The sequence below is a fragment of the Argopecten irradians genome, chromosome 12 (genome assembly GCF_041381155.1).
Source record: "Argopecten irradians isolate NY chromosome 12, Ai_NY, whole genome shotgun sequence".
Classification (NCBI taxonomy): Eukaryota; Metazoa; Mollusca; class Bivalvia; order Pectinida; family Pectinidae; genus Argopecten; species Argopecten irradians.
Window position 1 is genome coordinate 24,619,084 of NC_091145.1, and position 12,323 is coordinate 24,631,406.

At 36.9% G+C, this 12,323-nt stretch overlaps 1 protein-coding gene and 1 long non-coding RNA gene across 4 annotated transcripts in view; both read left to right on the forward strand.

The window, feature by feature from the left end:
• The window catches only part of LOC138336414 (protein MON2 homolog), a 576,914-nt gene that overhangs the window by 482,048 nt on the left and 82,543 nt on the right, over positions 1-12,323 (forward strand). The window lies entirely within an intron of this gene.
• LOC138336418 (uncharacterized) overlaps positions 1-12,323 on the forward strand; it is a 63,589-nt gene that overhangs the window by 13,408 nt on the left and 37,858 nt on the right. Inside the window, exon 2 of the long non-coding RNA XR_011210423.1 lies at positions 3,721-3,847. This is a non-coding gene — a long non-coding RNA (uncharacterized lncRNA). The remainder of the gene's footprint in view (positions 1-3,720; positions 3,848-12,323) is intronic.

Genomic DNA, 12,323 nt, shown 5'->3' on the forward strand with positions numbered 1-12,323 from the left:
ACCAAAGGTCACACCATGATTGTCTAACACCAAAGGTCATGCCATAATTGTCTAACACCAAAGGTCACACCATAATTGGCTAACACCAAAGGTCACACCATGATAGGCTAACACCAAAGGTCACACCATGATTGGCTAACACCAAAGGTCACGCCATAATTGTCTAACACCAAAGGTCACACCATAATTGGCTAACACCAAAGGTCACACCATAATTGTCTAACACCAAAGGTCAAATCATGATTGACTTATAACAAAGGTTACACCATGATTGACTAACACCAAATGGCACACCATAATTGGCTAACACCAAAGGTCACGCCATAATTGTCTAACACCAAAGGTCACACCATAATTGTCTAACACCAAAGGTCACGCCATAATTGTCTAACACCAAAGGTCACACCATAATTGGCTAACACCAAAGGTCACACGATGATAGGCTAACACCAAAGGTCACACGATGATAGGCTAACACCAAAGGTCACACCCTGATAGGCTAACACCAAAGGTCACACCATAATTGGCTAACACCAAAGGTCACACCATAATTGGCTAACACCAAAGGTCACACCATAATTGGCTAACACCAAAGGTCACACCATAATTGGCTAACACCAAAGGTCACACCATAATTGGCTAACACCAAAGGTCACACATTCTGATTAGCTAACACCAAAGGTCACATATCCTAATTGGCTAACACCAAAGGTCACACCATAATTGGCTAACACCAAAGGTTACATCATGATTGGCTAACACCAAAGGTCACACCATGATTGGCTAACACCTAAGGTCATCTCACTGTGTGATTCTGATAACAGTGACCTTACAAAAGCAAGTATGAAATGATGTCATGGCTTATTAAGATGCTCACAGTAAGTACTAAATCAATATTAAATCATATATTAATAAAAGGTTTTGAATAGTCCCTGGCCCTTAGTCTGGAGCAGTTGACAGATATAGCTGCTTAGAGACTGTATTTCATTTGGTTGTTTTTTACAAAAGGATTTCTGTAAGAAAATTGAGTTCTGTAGAGCAGGGGGTAATTTACAGATATTTGCATTTTTTCTGAAATCTTAATAATCAAAACATCTGTGAAATATTTCTAATTTCACTACTGTTATATAAAGTGCCGATATTACATATAGAGGAATTATTGTATCGCACGAAAATACTCTCCCACAATCATCTTTCTGTTGACGAAACTGGGAAATATGTGGCCCGCGAAGTCAAAGCACTATACAGTAACCTAGTATACCTGTATGTTACAGAATCTGAATAATCTGAGAGCGACATGCTATTACAGGGAGTCATCTTGGATTTTGACAATTTAAGTTATATAATCATTTCCTATGAAAGAGTGAAAGGACTTTATAAACATTTCATCTATAGGTTCTCTCTTCCCTTTGTCCCTTGTCTGCAGATTCCATTTTGAGGCAGCAATTAATCCAGAAATCTATTTGCCAGGATAAATATTTTGGTATGTCTGTGAGATAGGTTGGTTTTTGTGACATGGATGTGAGAGGGTTTGATTGTTTGTTGGTGGGGTCATTCAGGACAAAAGGGGATGGTGCTGTCTGGGAATTCTATCCCTATAATGTACGGTCATATCTACGGAGGACACCTGGCTCTGAAGCTCTATCATTACACTGGTTGGGACAACACTGATTTCTACCTCGGAGCAATTCTAAATTCTTTTGTCTTCATCTGTGAACATATGAAACAAAAATAGAATGCCGATAAAGACCTACAATATTGACACTTTGAAGAAACATTAAATAGCGCTAGACCAAAACTAAACAAATAAGGGTTGTCTAGACAATTGTCATGGCAACAATATGTCTACATAAACAGCTTGTAGGTACAGCAACCTCTGAAGCCATCTCGTGTAATAACTTCATCGTAACCGGAGATGAATCTTTTGTAACTTTATATCAGTTGTTATCATTACGTGACTTCTGCCCCTTAGGAATGATGCTACCCTCTATGATTAGATGATTATAAAAAAAAACATTATACCATCAACCTACCCTTTACATCATAACAAAACTTGTGTAAAGGACAGACTTGTTCAATCAAAAACTTTTGACAAGTTGTATGTAAGTCGTGTTTGACTGAAGTTTTTGATGCCTTGAGAAATTAAAATTTGGAGGAAATTAAGAAATAAATAATGGTAGGTTGAGAATGCGTTTTTGGTAACATCAAACAAACAGCCTTAGGAAACAACTCTGAATAAAGACCACCTGCTTAATACGACCATCTTCTCAGGGTCAGCATCAACATAATTTGCCCTGTGTATAAAGAGTACTTGGCTACACGACCATTTTCACTTGGTCCCTTGTGTAACCTTTATAGACAACTTTGACTGTATTTAATTTGAAAGAGTCATAGACGTATTAAGTGACATGACTGGCCTCAGTTCCCTAGTGGACAAGATGTCCCAACATTGGTATCAGCATGTATGGCCCTCTACGTTAGCTCAAAAAATTATACTGATTGTAGGTTAGTAGTTTTACTCAGGGTGCTCTGGCTTTTCTCCATCTCTTAAACCTGGCCTGTCCTTAGATGACCTTGACAATAAATAAAATGTTTAACAAAATAAACCTAAACCCATATGACTAGATTTCTGATTGGTTGATGTTATGAAATTCAGCATGACCTCATTGTATCCGGAAAATACGGTAGTCTTTGATTTTTTATTTCTTTTGAATTTTAACATTTCATTAAAAAGATGATGTGTTTCTTTTGATGATAACATTAAGATGACAAATACTGTCATTTAAGTATTAGGGCTGGTTTGATGTATCAGGGGGATCAAAGAATGGTCTTTTCCTCTTATTGACGGGATGTCACTTAAAAGTTTCATTTGGTTCCACTCACGCAGTGGACGACATGGAATGTAACCTTGACCTCAACTATTAATAGATCGCCAGCTGTCAATCAAGCATACGGTACCACATGTAACTTCGCATTTTGTATTGTGAATAAACATTTTCTATGTTATAGAATTGGTACATGTGTATTTATGAGCATGAGGCATGTCTACCTCAGCTCCTGGTGATAGATCAATTGGTATACTTATAAAAAGGTCAAGGCCTTGTAGTTCTGTAATTAATAAGGGAATTAGGCTAATCACATTTTAACGACAGTTTTCAAATCAAGGTGAAATAATTTTTGTAATGCTAATTTTGTAAGATCTCCTCTTGTTTACTTATTTATTTATTTGAGTGAAGACGTAACAACAGGTTTTGAAGCAAATAAGAATTGAAAAGTTCAGAAATCAAGTGATTTAAACAACGAGCCCCGATGCAAAGCTCAGCAGAATGTTTTAAACATTGATCGACAATATCAGATGATGACTGTCTTCTGTAAACGTACGTGTAACAAACTGATAAAGTCAAGATGCCTGAGATCAACTGTTTTTCCTTTGTCTTGTCTTACAATACTCTTGATCTGAAGGATGAAGTAGGAACACTTGTCCTTATATATAGCTAGCTGGTCTTTGTTTTGATACACAGGTTGTATTGTGTTAACATTGGTCTTTTTGGATCTAGAGAAATTGGTCTCATTAACCAGGTCATCTTAGATATAAAGATGTAGTCGCTAAGGCAGGTCATACTCTGTTTTCTTCAAGATTGTATTGATTAATCTTTAAAAGATGTTTTTATGTATTGAACTGTAAATTCTATCTGTATGATTTTTTTTTTTTTTTTCCAGACTGGTCTTAGAGTGCAGTGAGATCTGTAGAATGCCATGATGTGGCGATATCTCGCCCACACATATGACAGTATCTCGCCCACAAGTGAGGACATATTTCGCCCACAAATATGATGACAATGATAAGGTAAGCTGTTTGTTATAGCTGAAAATATACAACACATTCTAGGGTCATCAATTCATCTAATGTAAATCATGAATATCGTACAGTCAGCAGAGATTAATGAAATATTTTATGTAACAAATTTTATACTTTATTTCTCATACTCTCTCATATTTATCATATATTTGAATTTAGATTATTTGACTCTGAAATATCAAGATATTTAATGGCAATTCCTTTATTAGATTTGGGAATCATTCAAAAACAAGGGAACACATTTTATTGCTCTCTGAACATGACACTGCGATGTTTACTTCCATTAGAACTGCATGGTTTAGGAACAGTTTAAATAGGTCAGAGGTTAAAAACATGTAATTGTTGTAAATGAAAGTGAGTAGAATCCTGTGGAATGAATTGTCGTGGTTAAAACCAGCTGGGTTTCCATTTAAGTAATGGTCCTCACTATTACCACTCAGTCAACTAGAGAGTTTTTGTGTGGGGCCCTGCTAGAAATGGAATTTTATATTCCATCTTTCAATAGTTTTACTGCAATATCTCGTGATTGAAGAGCTTTACATCAAACTGAAACGTTGTTACTGTCAGCGAGTTCCTCGTCCAACATTGTCAGGATTATCACATCTATTTGTCAATCCTTAATTGTTGAAATTTGTAATAGTAAAACATGGCTGATGCTTGTGCTAAATATGCAAATACATCTTTTCTGTCACTTTACTTGTTACAACTCTCAGTTTAATCACCTAAAGTGTTACAGATCTTAGGGCTTCCTCTCCACAAATATGTGACAATTAGAGATTTCTTTCCTATGTGTAAGGACTTCCTTTCCACAAATATGTGACAATTAGAGATTTCTCTCCTATATGTAAGGGGTTCCTCTCCAAAATTATGTCACATTTAGAGATTTCTCTCCTTTGTGTAAGGGCTTCCTCTCCACAAATATGAGAGATTTCTCTCCTATGTGTAAGGGCTTCCTCTCCACAAATATGTGACAATTAGAGATTTCTCTCCTATGTGTAAGGGCTTCCTCTCCACAAATATGTGACAATTAGAGATTTCTCTCCTATGTGTAAGGGCTTCCTCTCCACAAATATGTGACAATTAGAGATTTCTCTCCTACATGTAAGGGCTTCCTCTCCACAAATATGTGACAATTAGAGATTTCTCTCCTATATGTAAGGGCTTCCTCTCCACAAATATGTGACAATTAGAGATTTCTCTCCTTTGTGTAAGGGCTTCCTCTCCACAAATATGTGACAATTAGAGATTTCTCTCCTATGTGTAAGGGCTTCCTCTCCACAAATATGTGACAATTAGAGATTTCTCTCCTATGTGTAAGGGCTTCCTCTCCACAAATATGTGACAATTAGAGATTTCTCTCCTATGTGTAAGGGCTTCCTCTCCACAAATATGTGACAATTAGAGATTTCTCTCCTATATGTAAGGGGTTCCTCTCCACAAATATGTGACAATTAGAGATTTCTCTCCTATGTGTAAGGGCTTCCTCTCCACAAATATGTGACAATTAGAGATTTCTCTCCTATATGTATGGGCTTCCTCTCCACAAATATGTGACAATTAGAGATTTCTCTCCTATGTGTAAGGGCTTTCCTCTCCACAAATATGTGACAATTAGAGATTTCTCTCCTATGTGTAAGGGCTTCCTCTCCACAAATATGTGACAATTAGAGATTTCTCTCCTATGTGTAAGGGCTTCCTTTCCACAAATATGTGACAATTAGAGATTTCTCTCCTATGTGTAAGGGCTTCCTCTCCACAAATATGTGACAATTAGAGATTTCTCTCCTATATGTAAGGGCTCCTCTCCACAAATATGTTCACAAATAATTAGAGATTTCTCTCCTATGTGTAAGGGCTTCCTCTCCACAAATATGTGACAATTAGAGATTTCTCTCCTATGTGTAAGGGCTTCCTCTCCCACAAATATGTGACAATTAGAGATTTCTCTCCTATTTGTAAGGGCTTCCTCTCCACAAATATGTGACAATTAGGAGATTTCTCTCCTATTTGTAAGGACTTCCTCTCCACAAATATGTGACAATTAGAGATTTCTCTCCTATTGTGTAAGGGCTTCCTCTCCACAAAATATGTGACAAATTAGAGAATTTCTCTCCTATGTGTAAGGGCTTCCTCTCCACAAATATGTGACAATTAGAGATTTCTCTCCTAAGTGTAAGTGCTTCCTCTCCACAAATATGTGACAATTTAGAGATTTCTCTCCTGCATGTAAGGGCTTCCTCTCCACAAATATGTGGACAATTAGAGATTTCTCTCCTATTTGTAAGGGCTTCCTCTCCACAAATATGTGACAATTAGAGATTTCTCTCCTATTTGTAAGGGCTTCCTCTCCACAAATATGTGACAAATTAGAGATTTTTCTCTCCTATTTTGTAAGGGCTTCCTCTCCACAAATATGTGACAATTAGAGATTTCTCTCTCCTATTTGTAAGGGCTTCCTCTCCACAAATATGTGACAATTAGAGATTTCTCTCCTATGTGTAAGGGCTTCCTCTCCACAAATATGTGACAATTAGAGATTTCTCTCCTACATGTAAGGGCTTCCTCTCCACAAATATGTGACAATTAGAGATTTCTCTCCTGCATGTAAGGGCTTACCTGTCCAGAAAATATGTGACAATTAGAGATTTCTTTCCTGTGTGTAAACACTGTAGAAATGCAATATGTGGTGAGATCAAAAAAAGTACAAACAGATGTCAACACTGACCTTTTTAAATCAGTACAATGTTAGATGTGTCAGTGGACCTTATAACTGTACAATGTTAGATGTGACAGTGGGACCTTATAACTGTACATGTTAGATGTGTCAGTGGACCTTATAAACTGTACAATGTTAGATGTTCAGTGGACCTTATGTGTCAATGTTAGATGTGTCAGTGGACCTTATAACAGTACAATGTTAGATGTGTCAGTGGACCTTATAACAGTACAATGTTAGATGTGTCAGTGGACCTTATAAACAGTACAATGTTAGATGTGTCAGTGGACCTTATAACAGTACAATGTTAGATGTGTCAGTGGACCTTATAACTGTACAATGTTAGATGTGTCAGTGGACCTTATAACTGTACAATGTTAGATGTGTCAGTGACCTTATAAACTGTACAATGTTAGATGTGTCAGTGGACCTTATAACAGTACAATGTTAGATGTGTCAGTGGACCTTATAACAGTACAATGTTAGATGTGTCAGTGGACCTTATAACTGTACAATGTTAGATGTGTCAGTGGACCTTATAACAGTACAATGTTAGATGTGTCAGTGGACCTTATAACAGTACAATGTTAGATGTGTCAGTGGACCTTATAACTGTACAATGTTAGATTGTTTAGATGTTACATGTGTCAGTGGACCTTATAACATGTACAATGTTAGATGTGTCAGTGGACCTTATAACTGTAACAATGTTAGATGTGTCAGTGGACCTTATAACAGTACAATGTTAGATGTGTCAGTGGACCTTATAACTGTACAATGTTAGATGTGTCAGTGGACCTTATAACTGTACAATGTTAGATGTGTCAGTGGACCTTATAACACTGTACAATGTTAGATGTGTCAGTGGACCTTATAACTGTACAATGTTAGATGTGTCAGTGGACCTTATAAACTGTACAATGTTAGATGTGTCAGTGGACCTTATAACAGTACAATGTTAGATGTGTCAGTGGACCTTAATAACAGTACAATGTTAGATGTGTCAAGTGTGACCTTATAACTGTACAATGTTAGATGTGTCAGTGGACCTTATAACTGTACAATGTTAGATGTGTCAGTGGACCTTATAACAGTACAATGTTAGATGTGTCAGTGGACCTTATAACAGTACAATGTTAGATGTGTCAGTGGACCTTATAACTGTACAATGTTAGATGTGTCAGTGGACCTTATATAACTGTACAATGTTAGATGTGTCAGTGGACCTTATAACTGTACAATGTTAGATGTGTCAGTGGACCTTATAACTGTACAATGTTAGATGTGTCAGTGGACCTTATAACTGTACAATGTTAGATGTGTCAGTGGACCTTATAACTGTACAATGTTAGATGTGTCAGTGGACCTTATAACTGTACAATGTTAGATGTGTCACTGGACCTTAAATAAGTACAATGTTAGATGTGTCAGTGGACCTTATAACTGTACAATGTTAGATGTGTCAGTGGACCTTATAACTGTACAATGTTAGATGTGTCAGTGGACCTTATAACTGTACAATGTTAGATGTGTCAGTGGACCTTATAACTGTACAATGTTAGATGTGTCAGTGGACCTTATAACTGTACAATGTTAGATGTGTCAGTGGACCTTATAACAGTACAATGTTAGATGTGTCAGTGGACCTTATAACAGTACAATGTTAGATGTGTCAGTGGACCTTATAACTGTACAATGTTAGATGTGTCAGTGGACCTTATAACTGTACAATGTTAGATGTGTCAGTGGACCTTATAACTGTACAATGTTAGATGTGTCAGTGGACCTTATAACTGTACAATGTTAGATGTGTCAGTGGACCTTATAACAGTACAATGTTAGATGTGTCAGTGGACCTTATAACTGTACAATGTTAGATGTGTCAGTGGACCTTATAACTGTACAATGTTAGATGTGTCAGTGGACCTTATAACTGTACAATGTTAGATGTGTCAGTGGACCTTATAACTGTACAATGTTAGATGTGTCAGTGGACCTTATAACTGTACAATGTTAGATGTGTCAGTGGACCTTATAACTGTACAATGTTAGATGTGTCAGTGGACCTTATAACTGTACAATGTTAGATGTGTCAGTGGACCTTATAACTGTACAATGTTAGATGTGTCAGTGGACTTATAACAGTACAATGTTAGATGTGTCAGTGGACCTTATAAACAGTACAATGTTAGATGTGTCAGTGGACCTTATAACAGTACAATGTTAGATGTGTCAGTGGACCTTATAACAGTACAATGTTAGATGTGTCAGTGGACCTTATAACAGTACAATGTTAGATGTGTCAGTGGACCTTATAACAGTACAATGTTAGATGTGTCAGTGGACCTTATAACTGTACAATGTTAGATGTGTCAGTGGACCTTATAACAGTACAATGTTAGATGTGTCAGTGGACCTTATAACAGTACAATGTTAGATGTGTCAGTGGACCTTATAACTGTACAATGTTAGATGTGTCAGTGGACCTTATAACTGTACAATGTTAGATGTGTCAGTGGACCTTATAACTGTACAATGTTAGATGTGTCAGTGGACCTTATAACAGTACAATGTTAGATGTGTCAGTGGACCTTATAACTGTACAATGTTAGATGTGTCAGTGGACCTTATAACTGTACAATGTTAGATGTGTCAGTGGACCTTATAACTGTACAATGTTAGATGTGTCAGTGGACCTTATAACAGTACAATGTTAGATGTGTCAGTGGACCTTATAACAGTACAATGTTAGATGTGTCAGTGGACCTTATAACTGTACAATGTTAGATGTGTCAGTGGACCTTACTAACTGTACAATGTTAGATGTGTCAGTGGACCTTATAACAGTACAATGTTAGATGTGATGTGTACAATGTTGATGTGTCAGGACCTTATAACAGTACAATGTTAGATGTGTCAGTGGACCCTTATAACAGTACAATTGTTAGATGTGTCAGTGGACCTTATAACAGTACAATGTTAGATGTGTCAGTGGACCTTATAACTGTACAATGTTAGATGTGTCAGTGGACCTTATAACAGTACAATGTTAGATGTGTCAGTGGACCTTATAACAGTACAATGTTAGATGTGTCAGTGGACCTTATAACAGTACAATGTTAGATGTGTCAGTGGACCTTATAACTGTACAATGTTAGATGTGTCAGTGGACCTTATAACTGTACAATGTTAGATGTGTCAGTGGACCTTATAACAGTACAATGTTAGATGTGTCAGTGGACCTTATAACTGTACAATGTTAGATGTGTCAGTGGACCTTATAACTGTACAATGTTAGATGTGTCAGTGGACCTTATAACTGTACAATGTTAGATGTGTCAGTGGACCTTATAACTGTACAATGTTAGATGTGTCAGTGGACCTTATAACTGTACAATGTTAGATGTGTCAGTGGACCTTATAACTGTACAATGTTAGATGTGTCAGTGGACCTTATAACTGTACAATGTTAGATGTGTCAGTGGACCTTATAACTGTACAATGTTAGATGTGTCAGTGGACCTTATAACTGTACAATGTTAGATGTGTCAGTGGACCTTATAACTGTACAATGTTAGATGTGTCAGTGGACCTTATAACTGTACAATGTTAGATGTGTCAGTGGACCTTATAACTGTACAATGTTAGATGTGTCAGTGGACCTTATAACAGTACAATGTTAGATGTGTCAGTGGACCTTATAACTGTACAATGTTAGATGTGTCAGTGGACCTTATAACTAAGTTAGATGTGTCAATGACTATAACTACAATGTTAGATGTGTCAGTGGACCGTTATAACTGTACAATGTTAGATGTGTCAGTGGACCTTATAACAGTACAATGTTAGATGTGTCAGTGGACCTTATAACAGTACAATGTTAGATGTGTCAGTGGACCTTATAACAGTACAATGTTAGATGTGTCAGTGGACCTTATAACAGTACAATGTTAGATGTGTCAGTGGACCTTATAACTGTACAATGTTAGATGTGTCAGTGGACCTTATAACAGTACAATGTTAGATGTGTCAGTGGACCTTATAACTGTACAATGTTAGATGTGTCAGTGGACCTTATAACTGTACAATGTTAGATGTGTCAGTGGACCTTATAACTGTACAATGTTAGATGTGTCAGTGGACCTTATAACAGTACAATGTTAGATGTGTCAGTGGACCTTATAACTGTACAATGTTAGATGTGTCAGTGGACCTTATAACTGTACAATGTTAGATGTGTCAGTGGACCTTATAACAGTACAATGTTAGATGTGTCAGTGGACCTTATAACAGTACAATGTTAGATGTGTCAGTGGACCTTATAACAGTACAATGTTAGATGTGTCAGTGGACCTTATAACAGTACAATGTTAGATGTGTCAGTGGACCTTATAACTGTACAATGTTAGATGTGTCAGTGGACCTTATAACTGTACAATGTTAGATGTGTCAGTGGACCTTATAACTGTACAATGTTAGATGTGTCAGTGGACCTTATAACAGTACAATGTTAGATGTGTCAGTGGACCTTATAACTGTACAATGTTAGATGTGTCAGTGGACCTTATAACAGTACAATGTTAGATGTGTCAGTGGACCTTATAACTGTACAATGTTAGATGTGTCAGTGGACCTTATAACTGTACAATGTTAGATGTGTCAGTGGACCTTATAACTGTACAATGTTAGATGTGTCAGTGGACCTTATAACTGTACAATGTTAGATGTGTCAGTGGACCTTATAACTGTACAATGTTAGATGTGTCAGTGGACCTTATAACTGTACAATGTTAGATGTGTCAGTGGACCTTATAACTGTACAATGTTAGATGTGTCGGTGGACCTTATAACTGTACAATGTTAGTTAATGTGTCAGTGGACCTTATAACTGTACAATGTTAGATGTGTCAGTGGACCTTATAACTGTACAATGTTAGATGTGTCAGTGGACCTTATAACAGTACAATGTTAGATGTGTCAGTGGTATAACTGTACAATGTTAGATGTGTCAGTGGACCTTATAACTGTACAATGTTAGATGTGTCAGTGGACCTTATAACAGTACAATGTTAGATGTGTCAGTGGACCTTATAACAGTACAATGTTAGATGTGTCAGTGGTGTACAATGTTAGATGTGTCAGTGGACCTTATAACTGTACAATGTTAGATGTGTCAGTGGACCTTATAACTGTACAATGTTAGATGTGTCAGTGGACCTTATGTACAATGTTAGATGTGTCAGTGGACCTTATAACTGTACAATGTTAGATGTGTCAGTGGACCTTATAACTGTACAATGTTAGATGTGTCAGTGGACCTTATAACTGTACAATGTTAGATGTGTCAGTGGACCTTATAACTGTACAATGTTAGATGTGTCAGTGGACCTTATAACTGTAATACAATGTTAGATGTGTCAGTGGACCTTATAACAGTACAATGTTAGATGTGTCAGTGGACCATATAACTGTACAATGTTAGATGTGTCAGTGGATCCATGTTATAACATGTACAATGTTAGATGTGTCAGTGGACCTTTTAACTGTACAATGTTAGATGTGTCTGTTGGACCTTATAACTGTACAATGTTAGATGTGTCAGTGGACCTTATTAAACTGTACAATGTTTATGTTGTCAGTTGGACCCTTATAACTGTACAATGTTCAGAGGTGTCGGTGGACCTTAAAACATGTACAATGTGTAGATGTGTCAGTGGACCTTAAAACTGTAACAATGGTTAGATGTGT